This window comes from Myotis davidii, unplaced genomic scaffold (assembly GCF_000327345.1).
Source record: "Myotis davidii unplaced genomic scaffold, ASM32734v1 scaffold96, whole genome shotgun sequence".
Lineage (NCBI taxonomy): Eukaryota > Metazoa > Chordata > Mammalia > Chiroptera > Vespertilionidae > Myotis > Myotis davidii.
Window position 1 is genome coordinate 5791575 of NW_006289416.1, and position 15708 is coordinate 5807282.

The 15708-nt window shown below is 43.9% G+C and overlaps 1 pseudogene; it reads right to left on the bottom strand.

Moving 5' to 3' along the window:
• Positions 1 to 9328: 9328 nt before the first annotated feature.
• Positions 9329 to 15708, bottom strand: part of LOC102755079 — a 7206-nt pseudogene continuing 826 nt past the window's right edge.

Sequence of the window (15708 nt, forward strand, 5' to 3'; positions counted from 1 at the left end):
TAGCTTTGGGGGGGGGTGGGGGTGGGGGGAAGGGGCACTGTCTGGATCTTATGTATCTTTTTTTTTTTTCTCACCAGGGCCTTATATATAATAAGTTCTCATTAAAAAAATTGTAAGGTGGAATTATGAATAGAGATATGTATTCTAACCCTATTTTATAAGCCAGATCAGTCATTTCTTGGCTGTTTTGTCTACAGCACTCTAAGCACCCTATATAGCCATAATAATACTGTTTATTCTGCAACACAGATGAAGCTCAGAAACATTATGCTGAGTGAAAGAAGCCAGTCACAACGGACCACATAGTGTATGGTTCCATTTATATAAAATGTCCAGAACAGGCAAATTTGCAGGGACAGAAAATAGATTCTTTGTTGCCTAGAGCTGAGGGGAATATGAGAAATGGGGGTAATTGCTAAAGAGTATGCAGTTTCTTTTTGGGGTGATGAAAAGCATTCTAAAATTATATTATGGGGATGGTTGCACAACTCTGTAAATGTACACTAAGTGGTATATTTTGCATGTTATGGTAAACACATTGCATATCAATAAAGCTGTTAAAAAAAGTAGGGCTGGACCCTTATTTTTATACAAATGTGGGAAAAAGAAGAATGAATCTTAGAATTGTACAGACACAGTAAGAAAGAAGTGGTATTCTTTGGGGATGAAAAGGAAATTGAGGGAAGTGGGGAGAAATAAAAATGGAAGCCAAGGAGCTTATTGATATGCCCTACGGTGGTCCCTACCCCCATGACCCAACTTGTGTAATTCCCTCCTCTTGAGAGTGAGTGAGACCCAGGACTTGCTTGTAACCAATAGATATGACAAAGGTAGTCGGATGTCGTTCCCACAATTATGTTTTGTTTTGTTTTGTAAGATGGCATCTCGGCAGATTCAAGGGAGAGTTTCCTGCTGGCCTTGAAGAAGCAGGCTGTTCTGAATGTGGGCTTCCTGTGGAGAGAGCCACATGGATGAGAACTGCGGGGGCCTCTAGGACCTGGGAGTGGTGTCCAGCCAATACCCAGTAAGAAGCCAGAGGTCTTCAGTCTGACACCCACAGGGAACTGAATTCTGCCCACAACCACAGGAGTTCAGAAGAGGACTCTAAGCTCCAGAAGGAACGCAACCTGGCTAACTTTGACTGCAGGCTTTTGTGACCTTGAGCAGGGGACCCACTTTGGCTGTGCCTGAACTCCTGGACTACAGAAACTGTTCAATAATAAGTGCGTGTTGTTTTAAGCCACTAAATTTTAAACAGCAATAGAAAATTAAGACAGAGCTAAGGCAGAAAGAAAAAGTGATTTTTGAGGATCATTTTACTTGAAGGGCTTCTGGAAGAGGAAACTTGGGGTAATGACAAACCTGGGTTAGGATGGGCCTTGTTGTTGACATTTGCAAAAGCAGTTAAGATGAGCAAAGGTCAAATAAATCAAAGAATATGGGCTCCCGTCTACTCAGATTTTTCCTTGAAGGTCTCACTCTACAGAAGAGCTGCTTTACAAAGCAGAATATTAAAGTATTGACTATCATTTTATTAGTGATAACAATGTGTATATTACATATATATAGTCAACACATTATTGGGCTAAGCTCTTTCAATGCATATTTTATTTTCCTTTTAGAAATAAAGCATAAAAAATAAATCAATAATAATAATAAATTTTTTTTAAAAAGAAAGAAAGCATAAGATAGATTCCAACTCTGAATTCGGATTGCCAGGCTTCAAGTTCTGACTCTCAATTTACCAACCACATGACCTTCATCAGCCAGTCACTTAATACACTTTCCTCTCAATCTGCACATTTGTAAAAACAGGTTTAGTAATAGTGTCTACCTCATAGAGTTGATGTGAAGATTAAATGAAACAATTCATGGACAACTTGTAGAATAGTGGCTGGCACATGGTGACTGCTCAGTAAGCACTAATTGTTATTATAATTGCTACTGCTTTTTATTGTTATAGTGCATGGTAATTAAGTGTACCCCTCTGCCACTTATTCAGTGGGTGACCTTGGGCAAGTTACTTATTTGTAAAATGGGAATGAAAACAATACCTTCTTTGTAGGGTTTTTGCGAGGACTAAATGAGATGATGCCTGTGTCACACTGCTATGTGCAGGGGTCTGACAGATGGGACAGTCTTCATTCCCTTCTGTCAGGGTGGAGATGTGCCTCCTGGAAAGAGGTTGGGTGCCAAGTAGGGCATTATAATGTCTTCTAAATTATTATTATTCAGCAGTTTTGTCTGATAGCACAGTAACCAACATATGCTAATTCTCAATGAATGTTAGTTACTGTTACTATTGAGTATAATAATCACAACAATGCCATCAAGTAGGCTTCTTTTTTTTATTTTATTTTATTTTTTAGGTTTCTTTGTTATACCCATTTTATGTATGCAGAAACTAAGGCTTAGAGAAGACAACTTGCCTAATGCCAAACAGAGTCAGAATTGAAAGGCAGATCTGCCTGATCCCCAAAGCAAAAATATTTCAGGAAAGCATATTTTGCACAGACTACACAGGACAAAGACCCTTCATAGAGGTTAAAGCAAAGAACATACTTGGAGATGGAACTTAGGGGGAAATAAGTAAAGAAGGATGGTCAGTAAATGTAGTAATAACAGGGGAGAAAAGAACACACAGGAGAAATAACATTTCTGGTAAATAAGCCCATTGCCTTAAAAAACATGAAATTCCACTTATATATTTTACAAATAATTGTGATTTTTATAACAAAATAGTGACCCTGGATTAGAAGTTCTCATTTCCAGGCTCAAGGGTCAAATGCTGGATAAGCAAGTGCTTCCATGTCTGATTTCTGTAGGCCATGATCCGCGACAGACATGATTACAAAATCTCACCATCTGGCTGGAGTTAGTTGAGAGGCAGGAATCAATTGGTCTCTTTCTCCAGCTAAAAGAAGGAAGACAACAAGCAATTGGATGACGGCGTGCCAGGGCCACACATTCCAGCAGTACCAGCTTGTATCCTGGCTTGATCGACTCTATTGAAATCCCAGGGCCTCCCTTGACAGTATTCCCTACGGCCCAAGCATTAGCATCGTACTGGATTGACCTTTGGGCCACCCCAGAGATTGTCCGCTGACTACAATTTTATTTGGGCAACAAAGTTACCACCCTAGGGCTGACTGAGGAGCCAGCCTAGCCAGAGGACTTTTGTAGTATGAGACAGACACGTTGGCATATCCCAGACAACCATGATGATGGCGATGGCAAGGGCAGCAGTGATGGTGATGGTGATGATGATGATAGTTACCATTTATTGACTTAAATGAGGCATTATGGAACATTTTAATGGGTGTTAAGAGCATGGATTTTGACTCTACATTGCTTAGGCTTAAGTTTCAGGTCTGCTACTTACTAGCTGTGTGACTTTGGGAAAGTTACTTAACATATTCAGTTTTTTCACCTGTAAAGTGGAGATTATTGTGGTACCTACATCATAGAGTTACTACAAGGATTATGTTGTTATAGGCAATGCAAACACACACATGTAAATATATATATACAGACATACATATTATATTTATGTATGTAGTTACATATTCCTGTGTGTGGTTGTGTATACATAATTACATAATATATAGCTCTTACTGTGCTAATAATTAGGGCAATCCGTAGCATGAAGTATCATGATAAATGCTTTAAAGACATGATCTCACTTAATCTTTACAATGGTCCTGTGAGGTGTCACTTTTTCCATTTTACAGATGAGCAAACTGAGGTGGAGAGGTGAAGTACATGCTACAGGTCACATCCTGATGGAGCCAGGATTTAAACCCTGGTCTGTCTGACTTCAAAGCCTGACATATACAAGAACGATTTACGCCATTTCCCTAGAGACTGAAGCAAAGGAAAACCTACCCACAAATATCACAATGCCTATATTTCTCTAAGATATCCTAATTCATCTGCCAGAACAGAGATTTAACTAGAGCTCTCTATGAACCATACAGATATCTGTACAGTTTTAGCATAAAATAATTTATAGCCACTCCAGTAAAAACCAGAATGTTACACATGATACCTAAAACGGGTGTGACTGGATAAATGGATTTTACAACCCACAGAGAAAGGGAGGTGAGTTTGCTGAGGAGAGAGGATTCGTCTACACAAGCATTTTCCTGTTTTATTTTCTCTCCAAACTTACCATAGAGGAATAGTGAACATGTATCAGGCTGCAGCTACAGAGGAACAAGGAATCTGAATTAAGAATTATGCTTTCCCATCCTAACTGCACTTAGCTATCCAGAGGGTGGCATTTGGTGCTACGAGATTTAATTCACTCAGAAGAGAAATTGGCACCTGCAGGGCCAGATGTATATTAGGTGCTGAGGGATCAAAGATAAACATAGTCAAGGGCTCACAAGTAAGGGCAGCGTGTCCGATGGATGGGCCTGGTGTGTGAAACAAAGCAGTCTAGGAGTGTGAGGCAGAGGGCGTGTCTCCCCGAAAGCTTCATGATGGAAGTGAGCTGGATTTCATGGAGGAATGGGGACTCACCAGGCACAGAATAAGTAGGAAAAACTGTATTTGCAAAGGTATGGAGATACGAATGAGGCGACATGATCAGGAAACAGAAGGAAGTTGGTCCAGCCAAAGCAAAGAGTGAAGAGCAATGGAGGAGGTGAGTTGTGGTGGAATACATAGCTGATAAGGTCAATGGGGGTCAGACTGAAAAGGACCTTGAATTCCTTTCCAGGAGTGTGGACTGTAGTTTTGGGAGATGGTGTGGTGGACAGGCAGTGACATGACTGTTTCCATGTTAGACCTTATGAAGACTGGAAGCGGGAAAGACTGTTGGGAGAGCAACCAGAAAGGAGATAATTACAGCAGTTAGGACCAGAAATGATGAAAGATTGACTTACGGAAGTAGTGGTGGGATCAGAAGAGTGAGAGGATGGGAGAGAGGGTGTTAGTATTGAAGCAACAGGACTCACTCTCAATTCAGATGGGAAAGTTGAGGGGGGAAGACATGCAGGGTGAATCTGAGATTTCTACTTTGGACAACCAGATATTTGACTAGACAGGAAATACAAAAAGAGCAATGGCAGAAAGGACATGAAATACTGAGTTCGAGAGGGCTGCAGGCAAGTGTGCCACTCTGCAGGGTGTGTCATACTGATTTTTATTTCAGAGGGCTGGCAATCAATAAATGGTTTTTGAGTTGGCTGGACTCTAATTTGGGGAACTAGTTTAGAGATGGGAAGGTAGTGCTAGGGCCCAGAAGACAGGTGAGAAGCAGAGACCCAGAGTTGAGGTCACTAGGATAAGGGTTGGAGCTGAAGCCATAGGTAAAGGAGCTGGACCAGGGGCAATACTGTGGAGTGAAGGGGAGCACCCCACGCTGGAGGGAAAGGAACTGGAGAAGTAGACCTACACAAGTGGAGGAGATGGGCATGGAAAGAGGAGAAACGAGTCAATTCAAGCCAAGACCGTGGAGTCAAGAAGGGAGTGGTGGGTAGTATCAGATGCTGCGAGGAACAGCAAACAGAAAGGGCTGGAGACAGCAGTGAGCAAGGCAGGTGGGAGGGGAGGCGTGGGCTTGCTTGTCTGCAGTGAGTGTCTGATATGAGGCGTAATGGCACTGAAAGTTCATGACTAAGTCCTCAGTTCTGACCTGCAAGGCCAGTGGGGGCCACGCAGTGGGAGCCACGGTAGGTTTCTGGGAAATAGAGTGACATTAGCCGTGCGGCATAGTATATGCAGCGTTAGGGTCCAAGGCCAGAATGTCAGAGATGACCTCCATGTTCTCTGCTTGCTTGGTAAAACACAGTCTGAAAGGGAAATGACTGTGTTTGTTCTTGTCCCAAAACACTGCAAAAAGTGCTTTGGTGTGGGTGGCTGACACCACACTCAATTGCACATGCAAATACAGTAATTATGCCTGAAAAATTGGAGGTCAGCTGGAGGCCAGCGGAAGATTTGGCCTCTCCGCTTCCAGATTTTGAAATAGCAGTTTATACACAACGCACTGTCCTCCGCCAAGACCTCGTTACACACTTTTGCCAGGATCTCATTTTACAATTTTTATTCTTTTAAAGAGAAATCCCTACACAATGACCAGCTAAGTGATTTTCCCCAAAATGTGGGTTGTCACAGCCCCTGCCTTCTCTCAGGCCAGTTCAATGCTTGTGCTGCTACGCCAGGATTTTCTTGGGAGAAACGTTTTGGGAGAGGAGGATATAATAGAGTCCTGAATATAATATGACACAACAATCTTAAATATTCCAGACAGGAAAAGTTTTTTGTCAAAGCCTCTGACAGTTTAAACTTTAAAGCTCCAGCAAAACTTTTAAACTTTTAAACTTTGAACCTGTTTGAACCTCTCGTGATTTATGAATTATTAAATGTACCACTGAAAATCAAGGACTTTTTCTTTAACGAGTAAAGCTTTCTGCTTAAAAGCATGGAGAAGAGGGTGGCTGTGGGGAGTGCAGGAGCGGGTGTGGGGCTCTGATTGGACGGGCGCTGCTCTTGCTTGTGTAAACCCCAAATCTGCGGAATGGTTAGGAGACAAAAGACCCCAACCAAGGGCTACAACATGACAGAGGAGCGATCAAAAGTAAAATGTAGACCATCCGAAATTAGTTGTATGAATATATCTAAATAAGAGTTGAGCTAATATATATTATAATATATATGTATAGAATATATAATGTAAATTTTATATATTGGTGGTAAAATATGCATAACATTACAGTTATCATTTTAACCATTTTAAGTATACAGTTCAGGGGCATTAAGTACGTTCACAGTGTTGTGCAACCCTTACCATTTAACACTAACTTCCCATTCCTTCTTCCCAACCCCTGGTAATCTCCATTCTATTAATCTGATTATTCCAGTTATCTCATATAAGTAGAATGTGTATATATTATGTAACATATATATTACATATATATACACAAATATAAGATTCCATTTATATGAGGTACTTGGAATAGACAAATGATATGCATATATTTTTTAATGACATTCATAATAGAGCAGCGGTTCTCAACCTGTGGGTTGTGACCCCTTTGGCGGTCAAACGGCCCTTTCACAGGGGTCACCTAAGACCATCCTGCATATCAGATATTTACATTATGATTCATAGCAGTAGCAACATTAAAGTTACTAAATAGCAATGAAAATAATTTTATGGTTGGGTCACAACATGAGGAACTGTATTTAAAGGGCCAGAAGGTTGAGAACCACTGTATAGAGCAACAAGCATGAGGAGGATATTAGTCAAAGAAAAGCCTGAGGTTTTCCATGCATTTCAGACAGAATTGAAAGGGAAGCAAAGTGAGTGCAGCTAGAAAAAGAAATTGGTTGTAACTTATGCTTCCTGGAGGGCACAGTCAATCCTGGGAGCTCCGAGTCTCTGTTGCCATCAGACCTGTCTTGAGGACTCCAGGGGGCTGGGCAGCGGGCATCTGGGCTGGGAGGCTGAGACAGAACCAGGGAGCGGTGTGCAGTGAGCACACACATGCTGGGAAGCCCTGAAGCGTGAGTGACCTAAGTTCTATCACCCCACCCTGGAGCTCAGGTACGTGTGGGATGAGGTCACTTGTTCATGTCTCCCAGCACAAAAACGTTGCTACTTTCTGTTAGTGGGTTGGATGGGTTTAGTAACCAGTTCATAGAAACACCCCTCACCTCACAGCATCAAGTGTAAACTCCTCATACATCTTAGCAGCCCGTGGGCAAGCAGCAGCAAATTTCGGACTTGCCTAAAGAGTAGGTAATTCTCCAGGAGCTGCGCTTTTATACGTCTGACCTGGGTAAAGGTGTAATGGCGCCTGGGAGGTGCCGCCCAACAGCTGGTCCACAAGTGAGCAGGGATTTGTTCCTTTAATAACTTCCATTGTTACCAAAGTGAGGCGGGGCCCTTGCAAGTCTGGAGCAAGGAAAGGTATGTTTTAGGAGGAAGAAAGGAGGGAAGGCAGGGCTGTTTAAGTGGGTGGCTGCCTCCACATGGCACAAGGACACAAGGTCCCTGGGAGGGTGGAGGGAGGGACCCCGAAAGGGGAAGGGTGGAGCAGCAGCAGACAGCTTGTGTCACAATTTGCCAAGTGCTGTCCCTCACTTTACCTCCTGGAGAAAGCTGTGCTCATGCTGCTGGTCTGGGGAGGGTGAACAAATTTGTCCAGAAGTTGCTTAAATTATCATTGGACCTGTGAAGTTCCTGACCTGGGTAAGCACGCACGCTCTTAATGACAGACAGCTGCCACGTCTGGGCTGGGATTTTGGCGACAGCCAGAAAGCCAGGAGGGGAACTGGGCTGGGTGGGGTTACTGCTCCTTCTACTGCATCATTTATCAGAGGGTAGAGCCTGACTAGCAGCTGGGGGGTTGATCCCAAGTCTCAGAAAACTGGACTAGAGCTGTGTAGATGCCTTCTGCTCAGCGTAGTGAGGGGCAGGGCCCCTCGGCTGGGAACCCACTGTGCCCCAGGATGGATGCTCAGGGGGTAGCTCGCTTCTTCTACCCCCAACGCATTGTGCATGGATCCACATTCTCAGGGGGTTGAGCTCCATGATGGATCTCTCAAGGATCTTTGTGCCAAGGATAGCATACCAGTTCCTGAGTCTCGTGGGTGGCCCCACTGGGTGGATGTCCCTGAGATATGTCTTACAGGCTGTTGCTTAACTCTGTCCTCACCCCAGGAAAGAATCACCCACTGTTCACCAGTTGCCAGAGAGAGCTGCGACTCCTTCCCCTTCTCTGACCCTGTCCGCAACCACGGTCATAGGACACTGAGCGAATAAGAACAAGATAAAAATGAGGGCAAGATACTCCAGGAAACTGAGTGGAACTTGAGCAGCCTGAACATTTAAATATGGAAACTTGGCTCCAGCTTAATGTCAACAGGGGTAACAACCCGAGCATCTGAACTGAGAGAGAGGAAAGGGGAAAGGCACGCTGAGGTCAGGCAAAGGGGTAGGAGCCGTAGTTACTACATCACCACTCATTGGTTGCTTTATCTACACCTCTTTTATTTTCATTTCTTTAGATCATTGAAAGACAACTTTATTCGGATTCTAAGTGACAAGGAATGGGAATGACAGTGACAAGCAGGGTTTCAGTGCTGAGTGCTGTGATGGGACTGTTAGCAGTCTTACATTTGCAACTCAATAAGGAAACGACTGCATTCCAAAACAGCCAAGTAAACACACAGGTCCCCAAAGGGAAGGTACTTTTTAACTGCCACACTCACTCCAAAGCCCACTCATCTCCTCCAGCATCCCCAAGATCAGGCAAGGCTCCGCTCGGCTGTAAATAAAGCGGCAGATGCACCACTGACACCACGGGACCGTCGCCTATAAAGCTAGGCCTCTGGTGCTGGGCTCCAGCGTCCCTTTCTCACAGGTCGTCATCCCATCTGAGTAAGTGGCGGTCTGAGCAACCTGTAGATCGTGCTCACACTGTGCTGCCAAAGCGGGACCCAGGACCACCTCTGATGGGGCAAGAGCAGGCATGGCGACCAACTCCATGTTGGGGTTTCCCGTTAGTTTTCTAGCAAGCCAGAGGAAGGGCTTTTCAAAGTTGCAGTTACTTTTTGGCAGAATGTCATATATGGAAGATTCTTCTTTCTGTGGAAGACAATCGATTTTGCTTAACTTTCCTGTCCTTAGTATCCACGTTGTTGCCATACAACATGATGGGATGTTTTCACACACTCATACCGGTTCTCTATGTCAGTTAAGCACATTCTTGTCAGTAACTTTTGAAGTTACATCAAACATTTTAATGGCACAATGGGCTTGGATGTGACAGCCATCTCTCACCAACCTTCTGACCAGTTGTATCCCATATATTGAAGTTAATAGGTCCTCTGTTGGTGAGGAGCATAAGAGGATGGACCTCAACATCCAAGGTAGCTACATACTTCTTCGTAAATTCATCCATCAGGTAACATTTCACAAATGTAGTTTTTAGAGTCCCACCATCACCAATCAACACAAGTTTGAACTTGGGGTTCTCCTTGGGCAGCTTCCAGAAGTGTTTCTGGGCCAATCTGACTCTTATGTCTTCTCTTTTAATCTTGGAGGAGTTCTGAAGTCAGACTGCCTGGGTTTGAGTTTTGGTTTCATCATCACTCACTTCCTATGTGACTTAGGCAACTGTCTTAAATACTTGCTGATTCAATTTCCTTGATTGTGAAATAAAGATGATGATAATAATACCTAGCTCACAGGGTTGTTCTGAGGATTGACTGAGACAATATTTGTAAATCTCTTAGTGCCTGGAACATAGTAAATGCCATCTATGGTAAGTATTGGAGATTATTATATATATCCACACTGATGGAGATATATACAGTGGTGGGGAAAAGTAGATTTACAGGTTTTTCTTGTGGAAAATACTAAAATAATCTATAATAATAAAAGCATAATATGCTAATTAGACTGGACGGCTGAACGACCTTCTGGACGTCATTCAGGTTGTCCATCCCAACGAAGCTGCCACAGCAGGGGCTGAGGCAGAGGTGGTTAGGGGGTGATCAGGCAGGCAGGAGAGCGGTTAGGAGCAAGCAGTCCTGGATTGCAAGACGGTGCAGGCTAGGCTGAGGGACTCCACCCGCCCCCCGCCCCCACCTTAATTTCTTGCACCGGGCCTCTAGTTAATAAATAATAATACAAGAATGAACTGTGTTTTGCATGCTCACAACTGTAAACCTACTTTTGCCAATCCCTGTATATATATCTCTTTCAGTGTGGAGAATAAAGAAACTGAAGCTCAGAGGGGATAGTAATTTACCAGAGGTTGCCCTGCCCAGATTTGAACCTATGACTATTTCACAGTTTCACCTGTGGTCACCTTAGCTAGCAGGACAGAATGTTTTCAGAAATGCGATCCTTTCACTGAGATATAATGGGTGATGATGATGATATGATGATGGTGAATACTTATATTGTGCTAGATGTTTTATATATATTATTTAATTTAATTCTTATAATGGTCCTTTTTGTTATATATCATCTCCATGTACTGGATTGAATGGTGTCCCTCTGAAATTCTTGTTTAGTTAGAAACTCAAAATGTGACCTTATTTGGAATAAAGGGTCTTTGCAGCTGTAATTAGTTAGGATGAGGTCAAATGGGATCAGGGTGGGCCCTATGAGAAGGTGTTCTTATAAGAAGGCCACGAGGAGACACAGAGACACAGGGAGAAGGCCAGGTGAGACAGAGGCAGAGATTGGAATGATACAGTTACAAGCCAAAGAACACCGAGGAATGTCGGCAGCCACCAGAAACTCCAAGAGGCAGGGATGTTCTTTCCCCAGAGGCTGCAGAGGGAACATCGCCCTGCTGACCACCACCTTCCAGCCTCCAGAATTTTTAACCTTCAGAAGGAGGAGAGGATAGATTTCAGTTACCTTAAGGCACTCAGTTTGTGGTCTTTTGTTATGAGAGCCCTAGAGAACTAATATACTCCAGTTGACATTTGAGAAGCTGAGGCTCAGGCAAGCTAAGGCATTTGCCTCAGTGGCAGCAGACGTGGGACTTGAACTTGGGTCTATCCGACTCCCTACACTGAGCTCTATCTCCAAGTACCAGAGTTGCCAAGGCATCTGGTCAGCATTAGGACTGTCCTGTGCTCTCTGCCCAGCACCATCAGGGCCAGTCTCTCCTGAATCGGACCCTGTGGTCCAGACATAGTGAGCCATGTGCTGCTCAGTATGTCACGAGGGAGGGACTTGAAACAGCAGTCATACCTCCCACATTTGGGGGGGGGGCGGGGTAGGATATCCACCAAAACCTTTGGAGAGAATTTCTCAGTTCATTGGGTATTAACTTTTCTTTAAGTATAAGCAACATAGACAATTATTTCAAAATAATAAAAATTCTAGCCCCTGGAGAATTACTTTATATTACATCTCTCCAGTGCACAGAATCACATTAGTGATCATTCTTGGCTCATGTCATGCTGTCTTCAGTTCACACACAGCTTTGTTGCTTATTTATTCCCATAAAGCCACCAATGAACCCCAGAACTATTGACAGCAATTCACAGCAACCTATATTCTCATCCCTCCTCCCTTCTCCCTTCCTTATATATAACAACCCAAACAACCCTCTTGAATTTTGTCTTTATTATTTTGTCTTTGAAAAATAAATGTGCTTTCCAGATGTGTGCCCACAAGGACCTATGTGGTCTGGCTGTTTCTTTGACCTTGACTCCAGTATCTTCGTCCTGGCTTGGTAACTGGTGGGTCCTGGTCTCAGTAGTCAGAAAGACTCATTGAGTAACATTTCCCGGGCCCTTGTCTGTGCCAGGAACCATGCACCAGCTGACTCCCTCCTCCAGTGGTTTCGCGCCCTTGTCCTCTTCCCTGGCCTCATCAGTAGATATGGCTGCAAACCCACTTACTGGAGACAGAGGCATAACTTGTGGAGAATAGAGGGGGTGGGGGAGCTGATCATGAAGCATAACTGACCAGAGTACTGCGTGAATGGAGGCCGAGTGCCAGATTCAGTTTCTTAGCAGATCTATTAGGTCATTTGATAGCTCATTTGGCTCTCAGGTGTCCTTGCTATTTGTAAGATCACACTTCTTTTTAGAAGGGACCCAAACAAAGGCTTAATCTCCTGGTATTTTTACGCAAGCAGGGGCTTTTGTTCCAAGGCCTTCTGCATGCAAATAACAATTACAAAGCGGTTAAACAAATCTCCTTGTAACCCACTGAGACCTGGGCCTGTGTCTGTAATTTTGCAAAGGGAGCAGGGGCCCAGAGGAAATGCTTCTTTGTGGGGAGATTCTGGTCAGGCTTTCTTTGCTAGTGGATAACACCTGATTGAAACGTCACCTCTTCCAAGCAGAGCTAATGCCAGGGACCATGAGGAAGAGGGGATAAGGTACGGAAATGGTAGTTAGGGGGAAAAGGGATTTTGTTCAAAATCGTTGCTTTTTTGCGTCCTCAGCTGATTCACTGAGAAAACTGACATCTGGTACTTTCCCTCCTGATCACTGACATTCTCCTCCCGGAATAAACACAAAGAAGGAAACACAAGTGGAAAGGAGACTTCTAAGTAGGTCCAGTAAGTTGTTTCTCCAGCCAGAGACTCGCTTAGAGCCAGCACACTTCAAAGATAACACAATCTCCTGTCAGCTGCAGAACTTCTCTTGGTCGCGGTAAAATACTACATGGGGGGATGAGGAAAAAGTGTTGGAAATAGAAGGTGATAACACGAAGCCAAGGGAGCGAAGAGGAGGAAAGATACTCCAGCCGGGAGACGTGCTCGGGGAGCAGGGGGACAATTTTGGCCTGAATCTAGAAGGTAAAAATGTCATAACAGGCAAACAGATGTCTTCTGGCTGAGAGATCAAAGCTATTGCATCTGGAATGTTGTCACGAGCCATTTTTAAAAGGCGGCCATCCTCCAAATGGATGCGCAGTAACGGGTGAATTATCAAAATCCATGAATTATCACAGCCTTTATTCCTTTTCCTGGGAGATTAATAATGTTTGGGGCAAGAATCAAGGCCAAAGGGATCTGAGGATCATAGGCAAGGAGTCCCCAGGGCTTCCCAGTGGAACCTCAGAGGTTATATATTGGACATGACTAGTGGTATTTGGAAGGGTAACGCTTACTCAGTGCTAGCTCTGTACACGCAGAGTCTGCAGATCAAAGGATGGAGGACGGGGGCTTCCTGCCAACAAAGTAGCCCATAAAACGCTTTATTAAGCACAGAGAAATGAGCTTTGGCAAGGACACACTCTTACACGTGCAGGGAAAGTGATCAAGGTAAAGAAGCCAGTAAAAATCTGCAGAAGCCAGAACGGTGGACATTTTTCAACCTAGATGAAAAGAAAGAGCAGTCATCATTGTGACAACCATAATCAGGTGACGTTTGCCGCAACGAGGGATCCTGGCATTAGGCCATTTGCTCAGGGAAAGTTGGTTGCAGTTTGGGAAGTTTTGGCTTTTCTGGGACCTCATCTGGAACAGTGGAGTCCATGACGGATTTGGAACCACTGAAGCCTGGTGGCAGCACCATGATTAGGGAATAACCCAGAGGTGGGTGGGAAGGGCTGGGTCCCCAAGGAGGCATTGCAGTCCTTTCCTGACCTACTCTCTCCCCTTCCCCATCCATTCTAGTTTTTTGGACAACCAAAACCAATATTCTGCCTAAGTCTCAGTGATGGACTGGAGGTGTTACCAGTTTGGGGTTAGGAGAGTTTAAATGATTTTAGTTGCATCTGCTCAAGTCTATCTTACCGTATGTGTGTCCAAGTGCTGGATGGGCAAGTACCTTTTGGAGGATGGAAACTTGGTGTGGGGAGTGTAAGATAGAAATTTAGGGAACTAATGGAACTGAAGTGCTTTTGAGAAACAAAAACCAACCCAAAAGGTAGGTTTAAAGGAAAGAAAGAACCCCACCTCTTACAAGGCATTACAGTGGTTCTTTGGCATGGTTTATGACGGCCCTCCTGGTGTTTACCTGCCTGCCTCCAGCCTCCTGCTGTAGCACCACCATGTAGTACAGGTCAATTTGCAGTTCCTCAAGTGCTCTGTAGGAGGCAGACTTTCAGAGGGTCCCCAAGGATTCCTACTTTTTGGCAGTCCTGTCCTTTGGGAATCCCCTCATTTTGAGTGCGGCTGACCTAGCAACTTGCTTCTAAATAGTAGAATTGACAAAGGAGATGGGACAGCATTTCTGTCTTGCTACCAGACTATTGTCTTCCTGGTTTGCATGTTTCAATAAGGCAAATGGAGAGGACCACTTGGCAGGGAACTAAAAGCAGCTTCCAGCCAACAGCCAGCTAGTAACTAAGGCCTTCAGTCTAACAACCAACCCTCAGAGAGTGAAACTTGCCAACAACCATGTGATCTTGGAAATGGAACCTCTCATTTGAACTTTAAGATGAACCCTGGCCAGCACCTTGATTGCCACCTTGTGAGAGACCCTGAAGGAGAGGACCCAGCTATGCTGTGCCCAGATTGCTGCTCCACAGACACTAAGATAATAGATGTTGTTTTAAGTCACTAAATTTGAGCGCTTGAAATTTCATGGTTCCATGCTTTGGCTTCAGGTCTTTCTGATGTCTGTCTGGAAAGATCTTCTCCTCCTTCTTGCCAGCATGACTAACCCCCACTCATTGTTTAAGATGTAGCTCAAACACAATGTCTTCAAAAGGCTTGCCCTACCTTCCCCCATAAATCCTGCCTTCCCATGGGATTAACCTCTCCCTTCCCAGGCCTTGTATGAAGTATTCACAAGAGAGAAAGCCTTTTATAATTCAGTTCTCATATTGAACATTTAATGATTAATGTTGTTAAGAGCAAAAGCTTTATAATCAGACAGGCATGAGCTGTGTGATCTTGGGCAAATCACTTTACCATTCTGAATCTCAAATTCCTAATTTATAATACAAGAATTTTAATATCTACTGTATCAGCCAGTGTTCTTATCTGTGAAGAACAGGAATTTATTCTAATCAATTTAGGTACAGAAGAACTTTTATGACAGGATTTGAGTAGCTCGAAGAATTGCTAAGAAGGCTGGCTAATTGATTTCAGAAAATGTGCTAGAAGGAGGATCCAGCTACTCTATTGTCTCTGGAATCCAGATGTTGGTATCATGCTGTTGCTAGAAGAATTGTCCCTGTCCCCTTCTTTCTGCTACTTGTTCCTGATTCTCATCTGATGGCCAAATCAGGTCCTTGCCTGCGTCCTTGTTGCCAGGAGGAAA